Source organism: Tamandua tetradactyla, chromosome 4, assembly GCF_023851605.1.
Source record: "Tamandua tetradactyla isolate mTamTet1 chromosome 4, mTamTet1.pri, whole genome shotgun sequence".
Taxonomy (NCBI): Eukaryota; Metazoa; Chordata; class Mammalia; order Pilosa; family Myrmecophagidae; genus Tamandua; species Tamandua tetradactyla.
Genome location: NC_135330.1, coordinates 75,555,582 through 75,574,533, shown reverse-complemented (window position 1 = coordinate 75,574,533; position 18,952 = coordinate 75,555,582). Strand labels below are relative to the sequence as shown.

The 18,952-nt window shown below is 38.2% G+C and overlaps 1 protein-coding gene across 1 annotated transcript in view; it reads left to right on the top strand.

Moving 5' to 3' along the window:
• The window catches only part of USH2A (usherin), an 844,952-nt gene that overhangs the window by 487,763 nt on the left and 338,237 nt on the right, over nucleotides 1–18,952 (top strand). The window lies entirely within an intron of this gene.

The following is an 18,952-nucleotide window of genomic DNA, read 5'->3' as shown; positions in this document are numbered from 1 at the left end:
TGCCATTACATAATTTACATAGTTAGGAGATTTCCCTTTATCCCAACTGAAAGTTGCAACTTTGACCACAACCACCTTCAAAATAGTAGGTTGACTAGAGAAATTCTTCCAACGTTTCAAAGAATCTTTATTTATTTTGTTTTGCGCACTTGCAATCAGTTTTAAAATATATTCATTAAGGAATAGAATCTGGGAGATTTGGAGGACTCATGGAGATACTTCCAAAATATTCTAAAACCTTGTGTTCAATCAAAGCAGAATTTTCATAATTATATTTAGTGGGCAATAGTTAAACATTTGCAGATTAATCATTTTAACTAAAAAAACAAAACCAGAAAGTCCTTTCCAATACTTCTCTCTCAACTTTTCCAATATTTGGTTTGGTTTCTGTTTTGGTTTGGTTTCTATTGTCTGATGTCTAGTGAGGGATAATCTGATTGCTAAAGAATATCTCATTCCTCTGTTCATTTTTCAAAACCCTCTCTACTTTTCCCCAAATACTCAAAGAATAAAGTCCAAATTCTTCACTTTGGCATTCAGGCCCCTCCCGACTTGTGACTCAACCCAATTTACACAACCTTGTAGCTTTCTTTCTAGCCATCCCAGAATATTTATGGAGTAACATAGGGCTAAAAGACAGAGGTATAGAGTCAAATAGGCCTACAGTCAACTCTGGTCTCTGGAAAGTAATAACTGTGTTACTTTGGGGATTTCACTAAATGAGGCCACGAAGCCCCAATTCCTTGATTGTGAAACTGCCATTGATGATATCTACCTTTTCTCTACCTTTACTTATAGAAATCCAACTCACTCTTCAAAACAAAATGTAGGCCCCTAATTCCATGGAATTGCTCTGCTCTTCTTTATAGCTAAATTAAACTTTCCCTGTTCTCTTGAGACTAAAGCCTATTTCTTTGCCTTCCTGATGGCACTTACTTCATTCAGTCTGGGCTTGAAGTTATTTGGGTAAATGTCCACCACTTCCACCCAAAGAAAAAGATCACGAGTGCATTCGTTTCTTTTTCCTTCACAGAGCCCAACACAACGTTGGACTTTTTGTTGGTACCCAACAATATTTATTTCATATAATTGTTTCATGTGAAAGTTGCATTTGCTCGGTGACATGTATGCTATAGAGATCTGGCCCGCTGATGATACTAGCAGAGAACAGCGGTAGTTAAAGGTCGGATCCTAAAATATATTTGCTCGACCTCAGCTGTGGAAGTCTAGGACTGGATTTTTCCTTTGGGGAGTTTCCGATCTTGCATTTGATTCAGGAATTAGTAGTTTATTTTTCCAAAATATACCCAGTTCAAATTTAATGGAACCAAGTGCAGATTACAGTATATGCTACATTAGGATTGCTTTTTTCCCCCATGGGCAGGCACCAGGAATCAAACCCGGGTCTCCAGCATGGCAGGTGACAACTCTGCCTGCTGAGCCACCATGCCCGCCCTAGGGTTGCTTTTAATATCTGAGTATGCTGCAGAGGTGTAAGACATTTGGAAAATGAAATGTTTCAGCCTAATGTTAGTAAAGAAACCCTTTCAAGTGGATTAAAAGTGTGGTGCCCAGTCACACCTGATCATGAGAAGCATCTTGGAGGCATTGATGAAAGAAGTAGAATCTAGAAGTTCCGACCCTAATCTTCTGAATCACAGGCTCCTGCTGCTTTTGTGATCTCCAAAATGCTGATGAGTAGTCAATACACCCTCCAGCTGATTTCTCATTCCCAAAGGACCTTTTGGCGATCTCGACATATTTTCCTATTCCATCTGAAGCTCAACGTGTCCAAACTGATGTCTCCTCCCATTCCCTGCCCCTTCTCCTGCCCTTTCTTCTCCTCTGTTGCTCTCTCACTGACGGGCACCACCCAGCGACCCCAGTCAGACCCCAGAGGCACGCTTGACTTTCACGCTACCCCACCCTCCACTGCTCCCTCAGTTCCCCACCCGCCAGTGGCACTCCTCCACTGAGAGCACGTGAGATTTCTCACCCAGATGATTTCCAGAGCCTTCTCATGCCCTTCACATTCTGAATTTATTCACTCAAAATATATTTCTACTTACCTGTGAGGTGCTGTCACTCCTTGTATATAGGCAAAACCAAGATGAATTAAGCCCAATCCTTAATCTCAAGGGTCTCAGAGTCCCTTGTGGAAGCTACTCATGGAAACAAATAATCACGAGGTAGTGGTATGCACAAGGTGCCTCCTGTATCTGGACATGGGACTTCCTGAGGAAACCTGCTAGAATGTGCACGTGACATCCCCACCCCCACCACCACCACCACCGCGTCTTTGGTGAGATGCTTCAGTTCCAGAGAGATATAATCATTTCACTGCAAAGTGGGCTATAACAGGTGCTGTTTGCCTGGTTTTGCACACTCTAAACTCCAAAATCTTGGCTGTCAGTCAGTTACCTTTCTAAATGAATACACAGGCCTGAAGAGATCCATAAATACACACCAAAGACAATTCACTACGACTTTATGAAAATGGGAAAAGAAGGTTTATTGAGAAAAAAATAAACTCACCTCTATAGTGAGAACAGGGTATATTTTCCAACACATGCTTGCATTTGACAAAATAGGAAAAGTAGAAGTAGTTCTAATATAGAAGGCCAGTTCTTCACTCATTAATAATTGATAAACTTTAGCTAGTCTGGCTAAAAACACAGGCTCTGTGCTTTTGGTAACTGAGTCTGCTATAAGCGATCTGATCAGTGCCTACTCACTAAGGTCTGGTAAAAATCATCTTTACCAGACGTAGTGCAGAGAATAGCCTCTGCCTTTCTGGTTTTGATTCTCTGTTGTGCCTATAACCTGGTCCTGCTTCACAGCATTTGTGCGGCGATATTTGCTCCTTGCTTTAGTCCTGCTTTGTGGATGCAGGGAGTTTGTCTTGCTTTGATCTCTTTTGTTCAGGGCTGTATCAGTAGCTTCTGGAATACTGCTTGACACAAAACAGGTGCTCAATTAAAAAAAGAAGTGTTGCTTAACAATCATGTGAAGATATATGTGCAAAACATACATTTGTTAAACAACGGTGAGATCATACTATTTGGACTGTTGTGCAAGTTGCTTTATTCACGTAATAATATGGTAGAGACATTTGAAATGACAGTGTAGAATCCCACTGAATGAAACCGCAATTTATATGACCCATCTTTTACTGATGGACAATTAAGTTTCCATGATTTTGCTCTTACAAATAATGCTACGTGCTATTAATTGCCTCGGTCTGCCAAGTTCAGCCTCTAAGTACTGAGTCATTATCACTTGATTTACACCTATGGCTTTGCTTTCCTTCAAATATGTCCTGTTTAATCCTACTTCTTGCTTCAAACATCTGCAAAAATGGTGTGACACTCCAGCTCTGTGTTTCTTTAATCAGAGCCCTTTGAATCCATGTCCTCTCTGGCAAAGGTGTTTTTTTGTAGGCTGCTGTTTCAGGCAGGATTTTAAAAACCTCTTTGGGTGAAAAGCGCTACTTTTTGGTCCAAGTTGGATAAGGACCTTTTATTCTGTAGGACCTTGATTCTTCCTTTGTAACACCATTAGCCACCAAAGACAGGTAGCACAAAGGATCACTGTCTAATAAATTTGTGACCTGTATTGTGTGGATTAGAATTGCATAATTAGAATGACACTTTTGAGAGCTTCCAAACTCTCCTGAGCCATATTCCCTTTCAGAAGCTTGGGCATTAGAATCTTGATATATACTTTTTCCTCACACTGCACATCCACCTTGTTAAAATCAGCACAGATATCTAACTATGCCAAACTTATCCCTCCGTATCTATCACAGCACTGACAGCGCCATTCTATACTAGTTAGAATCCATGTTTTAAAAACAGTAACTAAAAATATAAATAATAAATTCTCATCCTTGATGAATACGTAGGACTTCTTGTCCTCCAATTTTACCAAAGTAAATTTATCTAAAATAGCTTCCCCGTTGGACTGGTGTCACACGAGGGCAGGTATCGCATCTACCTTTGTCCCCTGTTCTAGCCCCAGCCCTTTGGCAGGGTGCCAGCCACAGAGTAAGCGGGTATTGAACAGCTGTTAGATGCACGAGTGTTTACTTATGATAGGGACAATAATAAAACTGTAATTGTGTTTATGTGAGAAGCATATGCATATGCAATCACACAATATACACAAATGCACCTTTACAGCACAGCTTATAATTATACAGTATAGGTGGGATGATTTCAAAGGCTGCAGGCTTCAAGCGTGTACTTGGAGATCTTGTGCTTTTCTTGAGATTTAATCAGCTTGATAATATGCAGCCCTTCTAAAGAAAGACAGTATATGAGCTGTACCTGCTTTGTGTACCTCAGCATGGAAGGGCTTTTGTTACTGTGATCAGGATTTGTTAATGTCAAGATGGGAATATGAAGACAGAAGCATGGGGTCTGGAAAACCCAAAGATTAGGTCCTGTGGACTCCCTGAGAAAAGAAAAGGGGTTTGAGGTGTCAAAGGAAACATTTTCCTAATTCAGCATGTTCTATTGCCCTTTTAGCTTTGCGAGAACTTGTATATGGGTATATATCAAGACAGTGGCAATAATGCCAAAAAGAACAGAAAAGCTTTAATTTTAAGAAGTTGATTGTATATATAGCAGTATTCATTGTGCTATGAAGACAATAGAATTTATTGAAAGAACCATTAGTTCAGTTTTCTGAGCATATATATTATTGAAGGAATGGGTAGTTGAGAAACCAGTGAACTAAGTATATATATTTTACAGATATACATTTGATATATGTTCTCTTCACATTAGATGATGATGCTATAGCAATAAACTTTAATAATACATGTATGTGAAGGTATATGTGTAAATACCAATTAAGTATTCTACCCATGCATAGAAAGAAGCATTTGATTTTCTGCTAACACTAGTAATTAATAATAATAATAATAATATAATAACAGCTACAGAGTGTAGCTATGTGTCTGTCTTCTAATTTAATTTTCATAAGTAGCTCATGAAATATGTGTATTTAACCCACTTTTACAGATGCGAAAATTTAAGTGCTATGTAACTTAATTACTCAAGATCAGACAGCTAGCAAGTAGGAATGGTTTGGACTAAAAAACTCATGGTTTTATTAACTCTACTGTTCTGCCTCTTGCTTTTTGTAAAAATTGCTCATAATATAGGATTCCATCTAGTCACACACAAAAAAAATTCAGGAATTTGTTAGTTACTTACACTTAGTCAACGTCTCATTCTCAGTGCCAATATCCCAAATATCTAAGATCTCTCTTCTGATTTCTCTCTGACCTTAAAGAAATAACTGGGCTTTTAAAAAACTTTCGGTTGTGATACCACTGTTTATTTTTAACCAGTGAAAATGTGGTTCAACTTTCTTTCCTGGAAATGCTCAGTTTTAATGGGAGAAATGAATTATAGAATTTAGTGACTCATTTAGGAAAACTGCTTGACAGTTTTGAGCCAACCTTGTGTAACTTTTATGAAACACCTCCAATCAGTGTGTCAGGTAGGATTTTCCCAAGCACAGTCTTTTGCAGATTCTGTTGATTCCATTTTTAGGTGAGTGTAACAGTAATAAGGCATTACTGCACAATGTGATGGCTCTTCTCTCTTTGCCTTTTTAATTGAAGGATCAAGTATTCACATAGGGAGATGTCTGCCACATTCAATCAGCATCTAAACCTTAGGGGGGTACCCTCAGTTGCTATTCATATTGGCATGCTGCTCAGGAAAAAACAAACAAATATGTTTGGAGCATCTACATTCACTATGCATGCTATTTTTATGACACAGTAAAGCATTCTTTAAAACTCTTACAGTAAACAAATTCTTCAGTATAAATAGAGAAACCTTGTATTAAATTTCCACTGTATTGTACTTGTATTGAATTTCCTTGGTTATATATGACAACCTATTCAACACCTTAGGAAATACAATTTGACATAACATGATGAAGAGGCACAAAGATATACATCCCAGTGGATGGGCTTTATGGACAATTATGATTCAGCTTCCCCGTGAAAATTAAACACCTTAAAAATGCTATCATTATGGCAAGAGAGAGGTGATAGACTTGAAGCTGCTTAACTTGGATAAGCCAATGGGAATTTAATCCATTTGGTGGATTATCCATTGAAGAACTGAATTTATAGAACTGGATTCAATGATCTGATTCCCATTTACCACATAGCATAGGATTGTTTTGTTTTGCCACAGCTACTTTACTGATTAGTAGCATAAGAGAATAAATAAGAAGAGGCGTGAAAAATATAATACAATATAAGACAATACAGTGATTTTTTTTTTTATGCTGGGTGTTTTTCTTTTGCCCCTCCAGATCCACTCTCACTCTGCTCTGTTTTGTGCCCTCTGAACTGCATCGGTGAGGCTTCCTCTCCCTCTGATTTCCCATTACTTTGTCTACTGGCAGCAGCAAGAAATGAAAGGATGAGAGGAGAGTGGAGTCTGGGAAGTTATTTGCCTTGGTTTCCTCTCTCTGTCTCTAGGCTCCAAAGGCTGAATTCCTCTGCAAAGCCCACTTCCTATTGTGTCACCCTTTCCTATCCACCTCTTTCTCCAGGTTTTTGAAACTGTTTCCATCCTTTCCCCTAGAAGTGTAAGATGTCTATGGATCCTAGCTAGGATTACTGTGGGTGCGGAATCGTTAAGGATTCCACAAGAGACAGCGAGTTAAAGCTTAACTGATTTATTGGGCAAGAGAAAGCAGGAAGATGCAGAAGGGAGCCAACGACACAAAGGTCTGTGGAAGTTAGAAAAAATGGCTCCAACTCTTTGTTCTAGGGGTTGTGTCTCAAAGGGAACGTGACACCATGAGGGAAGGGTACTCACTAGGTGGTGTGCTGTCTCCTGATTGGGTGGGGGCTTGTAGACTTAGGGCATGATAGATTGCTGAGGTACTGTCCTTTGATGTGCGGGTACATGCATCAGTCAGGGTGAGACACTGGCAGGAGAGGGTGTGAGCAGCAGCGCCTTCTGGGGAACACAATGCTCGCTAGTGTGGCTAATGGTTCATATCTGGGTCCTTGGGCCTACTAAGGACACTGAGGAGGGGGCCTGAGGGAGCTCTGGCTCAAGAGTTCCTTTTGCTCTTAGAATTATTTTTCTGAAATCCAACAGTTACCTTCTCTCAGCTTGTTAGCATAGTTTCCTAGCAGTCTTAGCTGTTAGTAGCTGGAGGGGGCTTCACGATCACTTGTTACTTTCCTTAAATGCCCAGAGCTTTGTACATAGTCCCCTCACCAAACTCTCTTCAATTGCCCATTTGGATTGCCATCAGTTCCCAACTAACTCCCTCCTCTTACTCAATCCACTCTTACATGCAAAATGTGCAAAGGGGGTTGGAGTGTAGAGATAATTTTTAATTGCTTCGGTGTGTTCTAAGAGTGCCAAAAATAAATAAAAATTCCATTTTCTCTGGCCTTCCTTTTGGCACAATAGAATATTTCAAAGCAAATAAGGAGATCCATTTCTAGAGGTTCTAGTTACAGATTGCTTATCTAGTAATACCTACTATAGATCTATGATATTTACATTTTGAAATAGTTATCAGCTTGCTGGTGTATCATTGAAAAGGTTTCCATTTATATTTGTTACAGTTAATCAGATAATGGTTCGTGCATTTTTCTTCTTGATGAAATAGTAAAGTTCAGCTTACAGTTCAGTTGCTCAGGCAAGACTTACTTCCCTAACCCAGCCAGAATAAGTTAACAACCCCTTTTCCCCACCATTTTTCCATTTATTCTATATGCTTATCCTTTAGTAATCTTTACACAGACATAATTATTCCTAATATTCATTTAGAGTCTGTTTTCTCTAGTGAACTGAAAGTTTCCTGCAGGTTGGAACTGGATTGTCTCGCACATAGTAGGTACCCAATCAGTACTTACTGATGGGCCTCGTGCACAGTAGGTGCTCACTCAGTACTTACAGATGGGCCAGCTTACTACCAAAAACCAAATGCCTCACACAGAGTAGGTGCTTCACACACAGTAGGTGCTCCACACACAGTAGGTGCTCAATCAGTACTTACTGATTGGCCGGCTTACTACCAATGCCTCTCACACAGTAGGTGCTCAGTCAGTATTACTGATGGGCCAGCTTACTACCAAAAACAAATCCACTCAATCCAACATATTTTTTCAAAAAATGTTTCACAGTTTTTAGTAAGTCCTGTTCTTCACACTCTAGTCTCTGACTTGGTGGGGTAAGAGAGGAGGTTTAGATAAAGAGTTAGTATATATATATATATATATATATATATATAAGAGACTGCTGGGTAGGTGAAAAGTAGCATAGAAGGAAAGACGGAAAGGAAAATAGGCATCTAAAATTTGTTCTCGAAGGTTTGCAGGGTTTTTGTTTTGTTTTGTTTACAAAAGATATGCATAGATCAGAATAGGATGAGGATATCATTTAAGGTTATCTTCTGTAGCAAACGAGGCGTTAACTCACCACTGAAGAAAGGGATAGCTCTAAGTTCATCCGCTTTACATGTATAACACTTAAAAAAAAGTCCTAAGGTACCTTCATCTATACATCTATACTCCCTTATTTGATTCTCACCTCGACTCTGTCAGGCCACTGGAATATCACCCCCAGTACAGTATGTGGGTGAGGAAATAAAAGCTTAGCAGGTTTTAGCTACCTGACCAAGTTTTAAGTGTGCTGCCCCATTGTAAAGTATGCTCTTGCGGATGAAATGAGCACATGGGAGAATCCCTCTACGACACTCTGTACTCAAGACACGCCTGTGTGCGGTGGGAAGGCTGTCTCGGCTCTGGGAAGCCAACAGCCTAGAGGTCTTCATCTTTGATGCCTTGCTTTTTAGTTTGAATGTATATCTATACCGTCCTGCGGCTTGATTATTTTCTCTTATCATCATGGAGTAGACATCTTTCCATGCCAGTGCCTATAGTGCTCCTTCGTTTTTCCGTAAAGTTTTGTAGAATACTGTTGAATGAAACCACAGCTGTTTTACCTGCATGCAGTGGCGAGGCTCATTCTCTGGTGCAGCTGCATCTTGTCAATGCCAGCCACCCATCACTCCATAAACAAATTTGACAATGAGGTCAGGTGTTTGATTCGGTATACAGTCCTCAGATGGGTTTCCCTTCATCTTGGTCTGGTAATGAACTTGAGTTGGGACTGCAAGGAAGATTCAACTAATGGTTATATCCTCAGCAGTTGTCAAGGCTGGAGGAAAGTCCCCTCAACTAACTGTTAACCTCTCCCTTCCAGAGATGCATCTAAATCAAAAGCATACCAAAATTTTAGAAGATAAAAGAAAAGAAAGCTATTTTAATATCAGACAAAGGACACTTTAAGGAAAGTAGTATTATTAGAGAGAAAAATGATAACTTCATGGAGATAAAAAGGTTACTAAAATTAATAACATTTCTGTTTTTTCAAAATGTGCTGTAAACTGTTTTAAAAGATAAGTAATAGAGTGGGAAAATATATTTACAACACATATAGCTGTCAGAAGACTAATATCCAAGATATATAAACTACTCCTATGATTCAATAATAAACTGGGAAAAACAGATCTGAAAATACATTTCACAAAGGAAGCAAAATTAAGTGGCTGATAAACACAAGGAAACATGCTTAATCTCTTTAGTATTCTGGGCAATAAGAAATCAAACCAAATCAGGATACTGTTTCACACATATAATACTATATGTATATTTGTATATATATACTAAATCTAACTATGAAGGGTATTATTGAGGATGTGAAACAATAAGAACTCACACTGCTGGCAGCCCTGGAAATTAAGACAGATGCTTTGAAAAACAGTCGACATTGTCTAATAAGGCTGGGCATATGCCAGCAATTCCACTCCCGAATACAAACTCTGGAAAATGTGTACACAAGTGCCTCAGGATAAAAGTACAAGAATGTTTATAGCTACACTGACATAACAGACAAAACGTGGAAACATTCCAGTATCTATCAAGAGGAGAATGACCAAATTGTGCCATGCTGAATGAAAATGAGTGAAGCACAGCTCCCCCAAAGTATGGATGGAACACATAAATATTATGTTGAGCAAAACATGGCGCCATGTATATGTATGTATGTATACATATACACACACGTGCAACAACACACACAAACGTGATTCTACAAACTTAATTATATCATTAGATTGTTTAGGGATGCGGTCTTATGTAGAAAAGCAAGGAAATGGTGTTTCAAAGCCAACATACATATCTATGGGGGTTGGAATTAAAGTGACACATGGTAGATTTCTAGAGCGATGGAAATACTTATGTTTTAACCTGGGTGATAGTTACATTGCCCTTTGCTTTATGGTTAGTCACTAAAATTTAATTTTTGTTATACATACTTTTCTATGATACGTTTTGCTTCATGATTTGAAAAATGTAAAGAAAATTGGTACACAGAAGCTACAGACTGTACTGTTCTATGAACTCTAGAATCTGAGTGCTTCAATGCCAACCCATAATCCTACCGCTTTCTTCATGTATGACATCAGAGAAGTTGCCAAACCTCCTTAAAATTTGTTTTTTTTTCCCGTCTTTAAAATGGAAATAAAAGTTGTTCCTCTTTTAAGATTTTTTTCCTGAGGATAAAATGGTACCTGATTAGAACAGTGATTCATTTGCTATTGTTTCAGCATGTGCTTCCTCTGACTGCCTTGGGTTTACTTCTCTCCACTTGCTATGCTCTCCCGACCTTGTTCCATTCCATGCATATTTTTTCCTGTTTTGTTTTGAAAGTTTTATATTTTGAGATAACTATTGATTCACATGTGTTGCAGTTATAAGAAATAAGACAGAGAGATTCTATGCTCTTTTTACCCAGTTTCCCCTAATCTTGCAAACTATAGTACAATAGCAAACCAGAATACTGATGGATAAAGTCAAATCCTGAGAAGTACTATCACAGACGCGATGTGTTTGAAATCCCCAAACTGAAGTCAGTTCCCTTTCTACCAGTAGTATGTAGATAAATTAGTTCTTGTAACCAGCTTCTCTGAGTTGTTTTTTGCTAGCTACACAGTCCATCTCTGACAAAAGTAGACCCTTCTCTTTTCTGACTAGTGACACTGTGATACCCTACTGCAGCCTATCACATCTCAGTCCCTGCGAATCACGTTTACTTTAATGAAGAGAAAGTATATAAAATGGTTAAAGCTATTTCTCTCTTAGAATATACCACACTCTACTGCTTAAATGTGGGATCACCATAGCCTGGCCTCAAGTATTTGCATCCAGGAAAACATGGCTTTGAAAATTCTTCATCTTCTTTCTTGATATTTTTGGTTGTCTCCCTTCTTCATGGTTTTCCCTACTCCAGTCTGTTGTATATATGACTCTAGATTACTTTTCCTAAATATCGCTTTTATCAAACTCTTGTCAGTTCGTAAACTATCAGTGGTTCTCTTGTGCATCATAAGATCCCAAGTCCTTGGGGTGGCATTCAAGGCCCCAGCTTTCCTTTACAGGCTTATTTTCTATTAGACTTTAACGTACTGCAACAATAACAACAAAATATTGAGCTGTACATTACACCTCTATTACTTCTTGTATTTTCTTGCTTCCATGCATTAGTCATTTTTCCCACCAGGAACGTGTTCTCATGTCTTATCTTATCACATATTGGCTTTTATGGAAGAGCCTTCAGCACTTGTTTCAGCCTGAGTGATTATTCCCTGCTAGTAGCTCCTGCACTCACTGTTTAGCCCTTGATTTGGCATTAAGTTTTTGTTGTACTTCACATTCATATTTAGCTCCTGGATTTGCATATGATTATAGCTATTTCTAACTCTTTTCTTCCCTGTATAAGGGTAGATCTTTTTTTTTTTTTTCTAATTCTTCCTTCTGTTTCCTAAATCAACAAATGTAGTAACTTTCAGGTAATTGACTTTCAATAAATATTTGCTCATTTTTTCCCTGGGTCCATCCTGATTGTTTTCAGGGCCAGAGTATGTATGTTCATCAGTTCTTCGTTTTTGAAGATAAAATTAAGATACAAATGGATAACAGAAGTTGTGGCACTGCTGAGTCAGATTGCTGGTTTCCACAACTGGATTTACATATGTATGGCCTTGGGATACAGCTAAGCCCCTGGAAGACTCCATTCCTTCATCTTTATCACTAAGCACATAACAGTTCTTATCTCTTGGAGTTGTGAATATTAAAGGAATTAATCCATCTAAAGCATGGAGCTTATTGTCTGAATCAAAGTTATAATAATAAATTTTAGAAATAGTAATTTCTAAAAGACTTGGCATTTCAAGAACTACCGTTTAGTTTTCCTAAATCTATTCATACATGTCGTGTACTATTGTTAAGAAAGGAAAGTGTCTCCTTGGGCCTCAGTTTAAAACATCCTCTAGAATACAGCCATCGATTTTTGTTACTCAGTTTGGGAATTTGAGGCCATCTATTAATTGTTGTGTTAATAGACAGTTTAAACTTAGTACTTACTAACTGTATGTTTTCAGAACTGAGTTGTACCATATCTCATGTTAGAGTGATTTTATTTGTACCAAAAAAAACATGCTAATGAAAATAAATTAGAAGGTCTGCCAAGACATCTTGATAAGAAATGAAGCACTTTTTTTCAAATGATACCTCTGGTGGTCAACATAGTTACCAGGAAATTTGGCTGTGCATAATTGGTCCTAAACTCGGGATTTTCTATGTGATAGCCCAAACCAGATCATAGGAAATGCTTACACTAGTCTCAGGCTCCCTTGTTGTTTTCCCTTTTTTAATGCATGTGGACACCAGCTCAAAACCATAAAGATATCCTACTTTGCCCTTGAGATGTGATAATTGGTGGTATGACCTGGAAAAAAAGGCAGAAAACCCAGAAAGGATAACATGAGTCTTTCTCACCCTCATGAGATGTTTCTCATCAAGTCAGCGCCCTAATTCTGAGGTGGGGAATTCTCACTTCCTAGTATGTGGCCAGGGGCTGATTTGATCACAGACTGAATGTGACATGATCAGACATGTGTTTTGAAAATGTCCCTTTAGCCCCAGTATGAAGAATGGATTGTTTGGGGAGCATGAATGATACATCAAAACATGTTGGTAGCTATTATTTTCAGGTATGAGATGATGGCAGCATGGACCAGATGGGCGTGGAAATGGAGAGGCGTAGAGATAATTTACATTGTGAAGGCTATAGGACTTGGTGATTGATTTTATGTGGTAAATGATGGAGAGGCAAGTGTCAAGGGGGATTCTAATGGTGGATTGCACTTATCCAGTGCACACTGGTCCCAAGTTTGGTCCTGTAGCTAATCTAGATCTCTCACATACTGTCAACTAATGTTACCCTAAAAATTGCTGGGTAAGTCTAGGTGTGTGTGTGTGTGATTTCACTTGCACTGAAATTAGACATCAGTTTCATCCACCTCTTAATTCACTTACATCCTTGACATTAAAAAGTTTTCTGAGCGGTTGAATTAATTGTCACAAATCCCACTTCATTTCATCCTCAGCTCATTTATCATGTAGTCATCTTAAAGTCCTTCTCTCAACAACTGTCTGTTCTTTCTCTTTCCATAGTTCCAGACAAAACAATTAGTTTCCCAGCATAGATTGCTAGGCTTGATGTGCTGGAGTCAAATAGACAAAACAAAGAAGTAACTTTTGAGAGACAGTGACTGAGTGAGGTTGTAGAAGTGCTCAGAAAGTAAGACACAAGAATTTATGAAGTATAGCCACTCAGTGATGCTTGGAATAAGAGCTGGGTGAGTCTCCAACACCTCATCAGTCCCTCGGGGTATTACCAAACTACAGAATACATTCTTTCTTGTCCAAAATGCACAGTCTGAGTCATCACAAAAATGGTTCAATTATAATCATTGTATCCTACATGAGAGGAAAGTGTGTAGTGCACTCCAGAAAGACTTCCTTCAAAGATAATTGTATTTTTAATGTTTGTACATAAGGAATGAGATTTTAGCTATAACAAATATTAACTTCTATAAAATAGCTCAATTCCTACTGTGTCAGATAAATGAGATATTATACACATAATCCTAGCATAAAATAAATTCTCTGTTACCCAATTATGTAAGAAAAGGGAAATGTTGATTTGGGTACTTTCTGTTTCTGTTGTAAAATGGTCAAGTAGGTAGCATTTCAGGGGTCTTAACAATTTCCTTAAGAGCTTCTGCAGCACACCATTTGTACATGGGATTTTTAGGTGCGAATTAAGTGATTGCTTAGCAGAGTGCTTAGCAGACTATTAGGTTTTACCAATGGGAGGAGTTGTTAGGAGACCAGAAATCAGGAAGAAAGAGAAAATTTGCTTCTTTTTTTCAATAACATTACTGTGATTCTATCCATTTTTTTCTTCCTTAAAATTTTCTATGTATTACTTAGATTTTCACTGTGTATCTTTCATTTCTTAGTTTTAATTCATTTGTGTTATTGTGTGTAAGTACTAACTGGCACCAAATTAGATACTTTCAAGTTTCTGTACATGGTCACAGTTGAAATAAAGAAGAGCAGATACCAATAGCTGCACTTTGTTGTGCAGCTGTTAGGGATGCATGAGGGGAAAGTAAAGATTCTTTCCCCAAAACAAGGAAATAAGGAAAGTGGACCTATTTTCAAAAAGGAAAACTTTCTGAAATTTTCCTTATGTGCAGATTTCCAATGTGCAAATTCGTCTTCAAAAGAGAAAATAGGAAATCACAATATCTCTATTGAAGACATTAACTTGTTTAAATAAAAGGCTTTAATCCTAACAGTATGCATTAATCAAAATATAACTTTGGAGAGAGATACTGGCGATGGTTGCACAACATTCCAAATGTAATTAATACCACTGAATTGTAAGTTGAAAATGGTTAAGATAGCAAATTTACATTATGCATTTGACCACAACAAATATTTTTTAAAAAGATCTAATGGGTAAAACAAAAAATGTGCTAGGTATTTAAACCAGAGGATATTTAATCCAAGGAGTCCTTTACAAAGGTAGTAGAAGGACTAGAGGAACCAAAGAGAAAAGGGAGTGGTACTAGAAGAGTAAAAAAGGGTGATTGTTGGAGAACTACTAACTTCCCTGGGCTAGAGCCTAAGAACCTGCCTCAGAGGAATGGGCTCAGATGGGAGGTGTACTGCCCAAAGATGCCCCTAGTGTGGGAGCTGAAACCCTTGAAGAGATCTGCTGTTGACTATTTGAGTCTGCAGTGGCTTTGCTTCTCTGTTGACTTAGTGAAATTCAGCAAAAACCTCAACTCTTGGACCTAGAAGCAAAGTTTCTCTTTCTTCCTGCTTTCTGGTCTCCTAAGAACTCCTCCCATTGGTAAAACCTGATAGGAAACCAACTAACAAGAGTTGGAAACATAGTTGTAGGGTCACAGTCTCAGCAGCACATAGAAGAATATAAAACTATGAATGTTGGGCTGTGAAATGTCAGATGAATAATGAGAAGAGTCCCCCAGAAGCTATTCAGCATCTATGCACACACTTTTACCTCTATTTTACTTCCAGTGACAATGATAATTACTGTGTGCTTCCACCTAACAAGATACTACTATGCTTTGTGCTAATGAAGAAGCTCTCAAGCTCAGCTGCCATATTCATATATGGGTGAGGTCAATTCCCCTTTTGGTTCAGACACAATCCACCTGGATATTCTGTAACTTAAGGACTAAACAGTAAATTAACATCTACCTTATATACATTAATAGGGAAAAGGAGGAGGGAAAATTGGTTAACATACAAATCTATATGTAATAACCAAGAAATAAAACATGTATATATCTACATTTCTTGTCTCTATAACTAGTTATAATACTTATAACTTTCTTTTTCAATATTCTTGTTACCTCCTGTTAGTAGCTCATCCAGTTGGTCTTCTTTTGTGAGGCAACCCAAACCTTCAGTACAAAAGGGTTTATTTCCTTAGTGGTCCTGTCTTTACTAGGATACTGAAGACTTTCTAAACTTAGGTGGGTGCACCTGGTCATACAAAGAAATGCTTCAAAGAATGCCCTTGGCATCAATGGGTACAAAGAAACCAATTTCTCCTTCCACATAGTAATTTTTTTTCTTTGCCTGTTTGTACAATGGCATGAGAAGGTGATTGTCAAGTCTCTATTTTAATTCAGGCACCTTTGTTGCGATCCAGGATGTAAACATTCCTTTTTGTGGGCACAGAAAGAAAAAAAATTATTGCACGGGTTATTAAGCCTTCCTACTTCCATCCCCTTGATTTCTGCTCCCAATTTTTTTTTGTCTGTGGAAAAAAACAGTGTCAAATATTGGTCCCTAGTTCAAAGCATAATATGACATCCAATAGGAATGCCAACTTCTCAGGGTGTGAGCATTCACCTGCTGCTGTAGACTTCAAGAGGCCATTCCAACAATTTCTCAGACTCTGGGTCGTTGAACTATATTATAAGATGAGAAAATTCCATGGGTGTTAGCCCACTGCCATACCTCTTTTGCTATAAGGTGACTTCTGAGTAAAGAACAACGTTGTAAGGGATATTGCGGCAATGCATGAGAGGTTCTGTAGGTTTGCAAGATGATAGTTCTACTTGACAATTGAAAGCAGGTTTTAGAGGTGAGAATTCCCTCACAGGAGAGAGGAAAACTCTGGTGTTAGAGTCTCCTGAGGAACACGGTCTTTATAATGATGATGGATGAAGGTGTGACCTATTCTTGGGACATTCATGAGATCAAATCTTTGCATTTCTAAGGTTGAGAGGCAGACATCCTGGAAACCTGCCAGCAGGGACTTCTTTGATAACCCTTGGGGATTTTGCTAGAGTCTGCTGTTTCAAACCCTATTCTTTCTCCAAATCCTCTATCTCTGAACTATTCATTAAGATCCTCTTTCTACTAAATCTCTTTTCATATTGCAGGTATCTCTTTCCTGTAGTCTTAAATTTTCACTTTGTTTTGGATGCTGACATTTTTACTATGCTGGGTGCTCATTAGATTATTCATTCAATCAGTGTTTTTTAAGTGCCTCCTATATTTTAAGCATGGTACTAAGCTCTAGGAAATGTGAGGAAGAAAATAAAGATTTCCTTGAAGAGCCCATGTTTCTATTGGGGAATTCAGGAAATTAAACAAGAAATAACAACAATAATAATAATGTAAGTGTGTGAGTGCTGTGATGGAGAATGCTATGTGCTTTGGTACAAACATCCAACTTCTGTCCTGGGGGAAATCTTATTTGACAGAGGAACATTTCAGATAATTCCTCAAGGATGCCCATGTGAAATTAATTTTACTTTGAAAGCGATTCTAATTTAACATGTAAGAAAAGTGTGTCTCCCACTGTATTCATTTGCTAATGCTGCTGGAAAGCAATATACCAGAAATGGAATGGCCTTTAAAAAGGGAATTTAATGTTACAAGTTTACAATTCTGATGCTAAGAAAATGTCCAAACTAAGGCACCAATAAAAGGTTACCTTCATTCAAGAAAGGCTAATACCATCCGGAACACCTCTGTCAGCTGAGAAAGCATGTGGCTGGCGTCTTCTGCTCCCTTGACCCTGGGGTCTGTTGCTTTCAGCCTTGTTTCCTGTGGAGGTTCCTCACTTTGGTATCTGTGGGCCTTCACTTAGCTCCTCTGGAACACAACTCTGGCTTTTGACTTGCTTAGCGTATCATGGGAAGGCGCATGGTGATGCCTGCTGAGCTCTGCCCATGTCTAGGCCACTGGTGTCTTTTTGTTGGTGCACCAAACATCTCCAAACTTCTGTGTCTCGTGTTGGCTCTTCAGCTCTAAAGCAACTGTTCTCCAAGCATCTGCATCTCCAAGCGTTTAAATGTTTCCTCTTTTAAAGGACTCTAGTAAACTAACCAAGGCCCACCTTGAATGGATGGGGTCATATCTCCTCTAATTAAAAGGTCACACCCCCAACTGGGTGCATCACATCTCTGTGGAGATAACAATCAAAAGTTTCCAACCTACAATACTGAATCAGGATTAAAACATGGCTTTTCTGGGGTACATAATACTTTCAGACCTGCACATCCACAATATAATGATTAGTCAGTTTGCAGATTTTGTATTTCTAGTGAACATGGTTATGATATCCCCTAACTTCCTTTAAATGGAAATACTTTGAATAAATCAAATGGTTATACTCAACCATTTCAGTTTCTCAAATCTCATATTCCTTCTGAAATCAATGTTAATTTATCACTAAAACCAGCAATTCATAGTGTGTCTAAATTAGTTGTATCACCTGAATGTTATTTGTACAATTAACTCAAGGCTTCATGTTTAGGCAATTTAATGTTGTCATTTAGAGCATGGGCTCTGGAACCAGACTGCCTAGATTCAAATCCTGACTCAAACACTTGCCAGCTGTATGGCCTTGAGCAAGTTATCTGTTCCTTCTATGCCTCAATTTCCTCATCTATAAAATGGTGATAATAATATGGACTTCATTATAGGATTGTTGTGAGGAGGAGGGGGTGGGTAAATGAGTTTAATACCTCAAATACTTACAGCAGTGCCTGACACATAATGAATAATATAAAATACATTAACAAATAATGTCATCTTACTTTTGAAACACTTCTACTGAATATAAAGCACTTCTATTGCTTTATATTTTTATAAAGCAATAAAAATTGGAAATGCATTTAACGTATTCATTTTTGGCACTTTTGATCTGGGACACAAATTACAGCGGTTGAAATGGTGCAATAGAAAGTTTCCCATACCAAGACTCATGGGTTCAGTTTCTGTCTCTTGTCTCTAATTAGCCTAGCAACTTGATGTTCAAGGGTATAAGTCCTGTGTTATCCTTTGGAAAGTGACAGGGTTTGGACTAGATGAAACAGCAGATACTATAATTCAGGGAGTCTATGAAACTAGAAATCAATTCAACAAGTGCTTTCTTTCTTAAGATATCCTTTGCTATTGTCTAGAACTGAAAATGAATTATTATCTTTC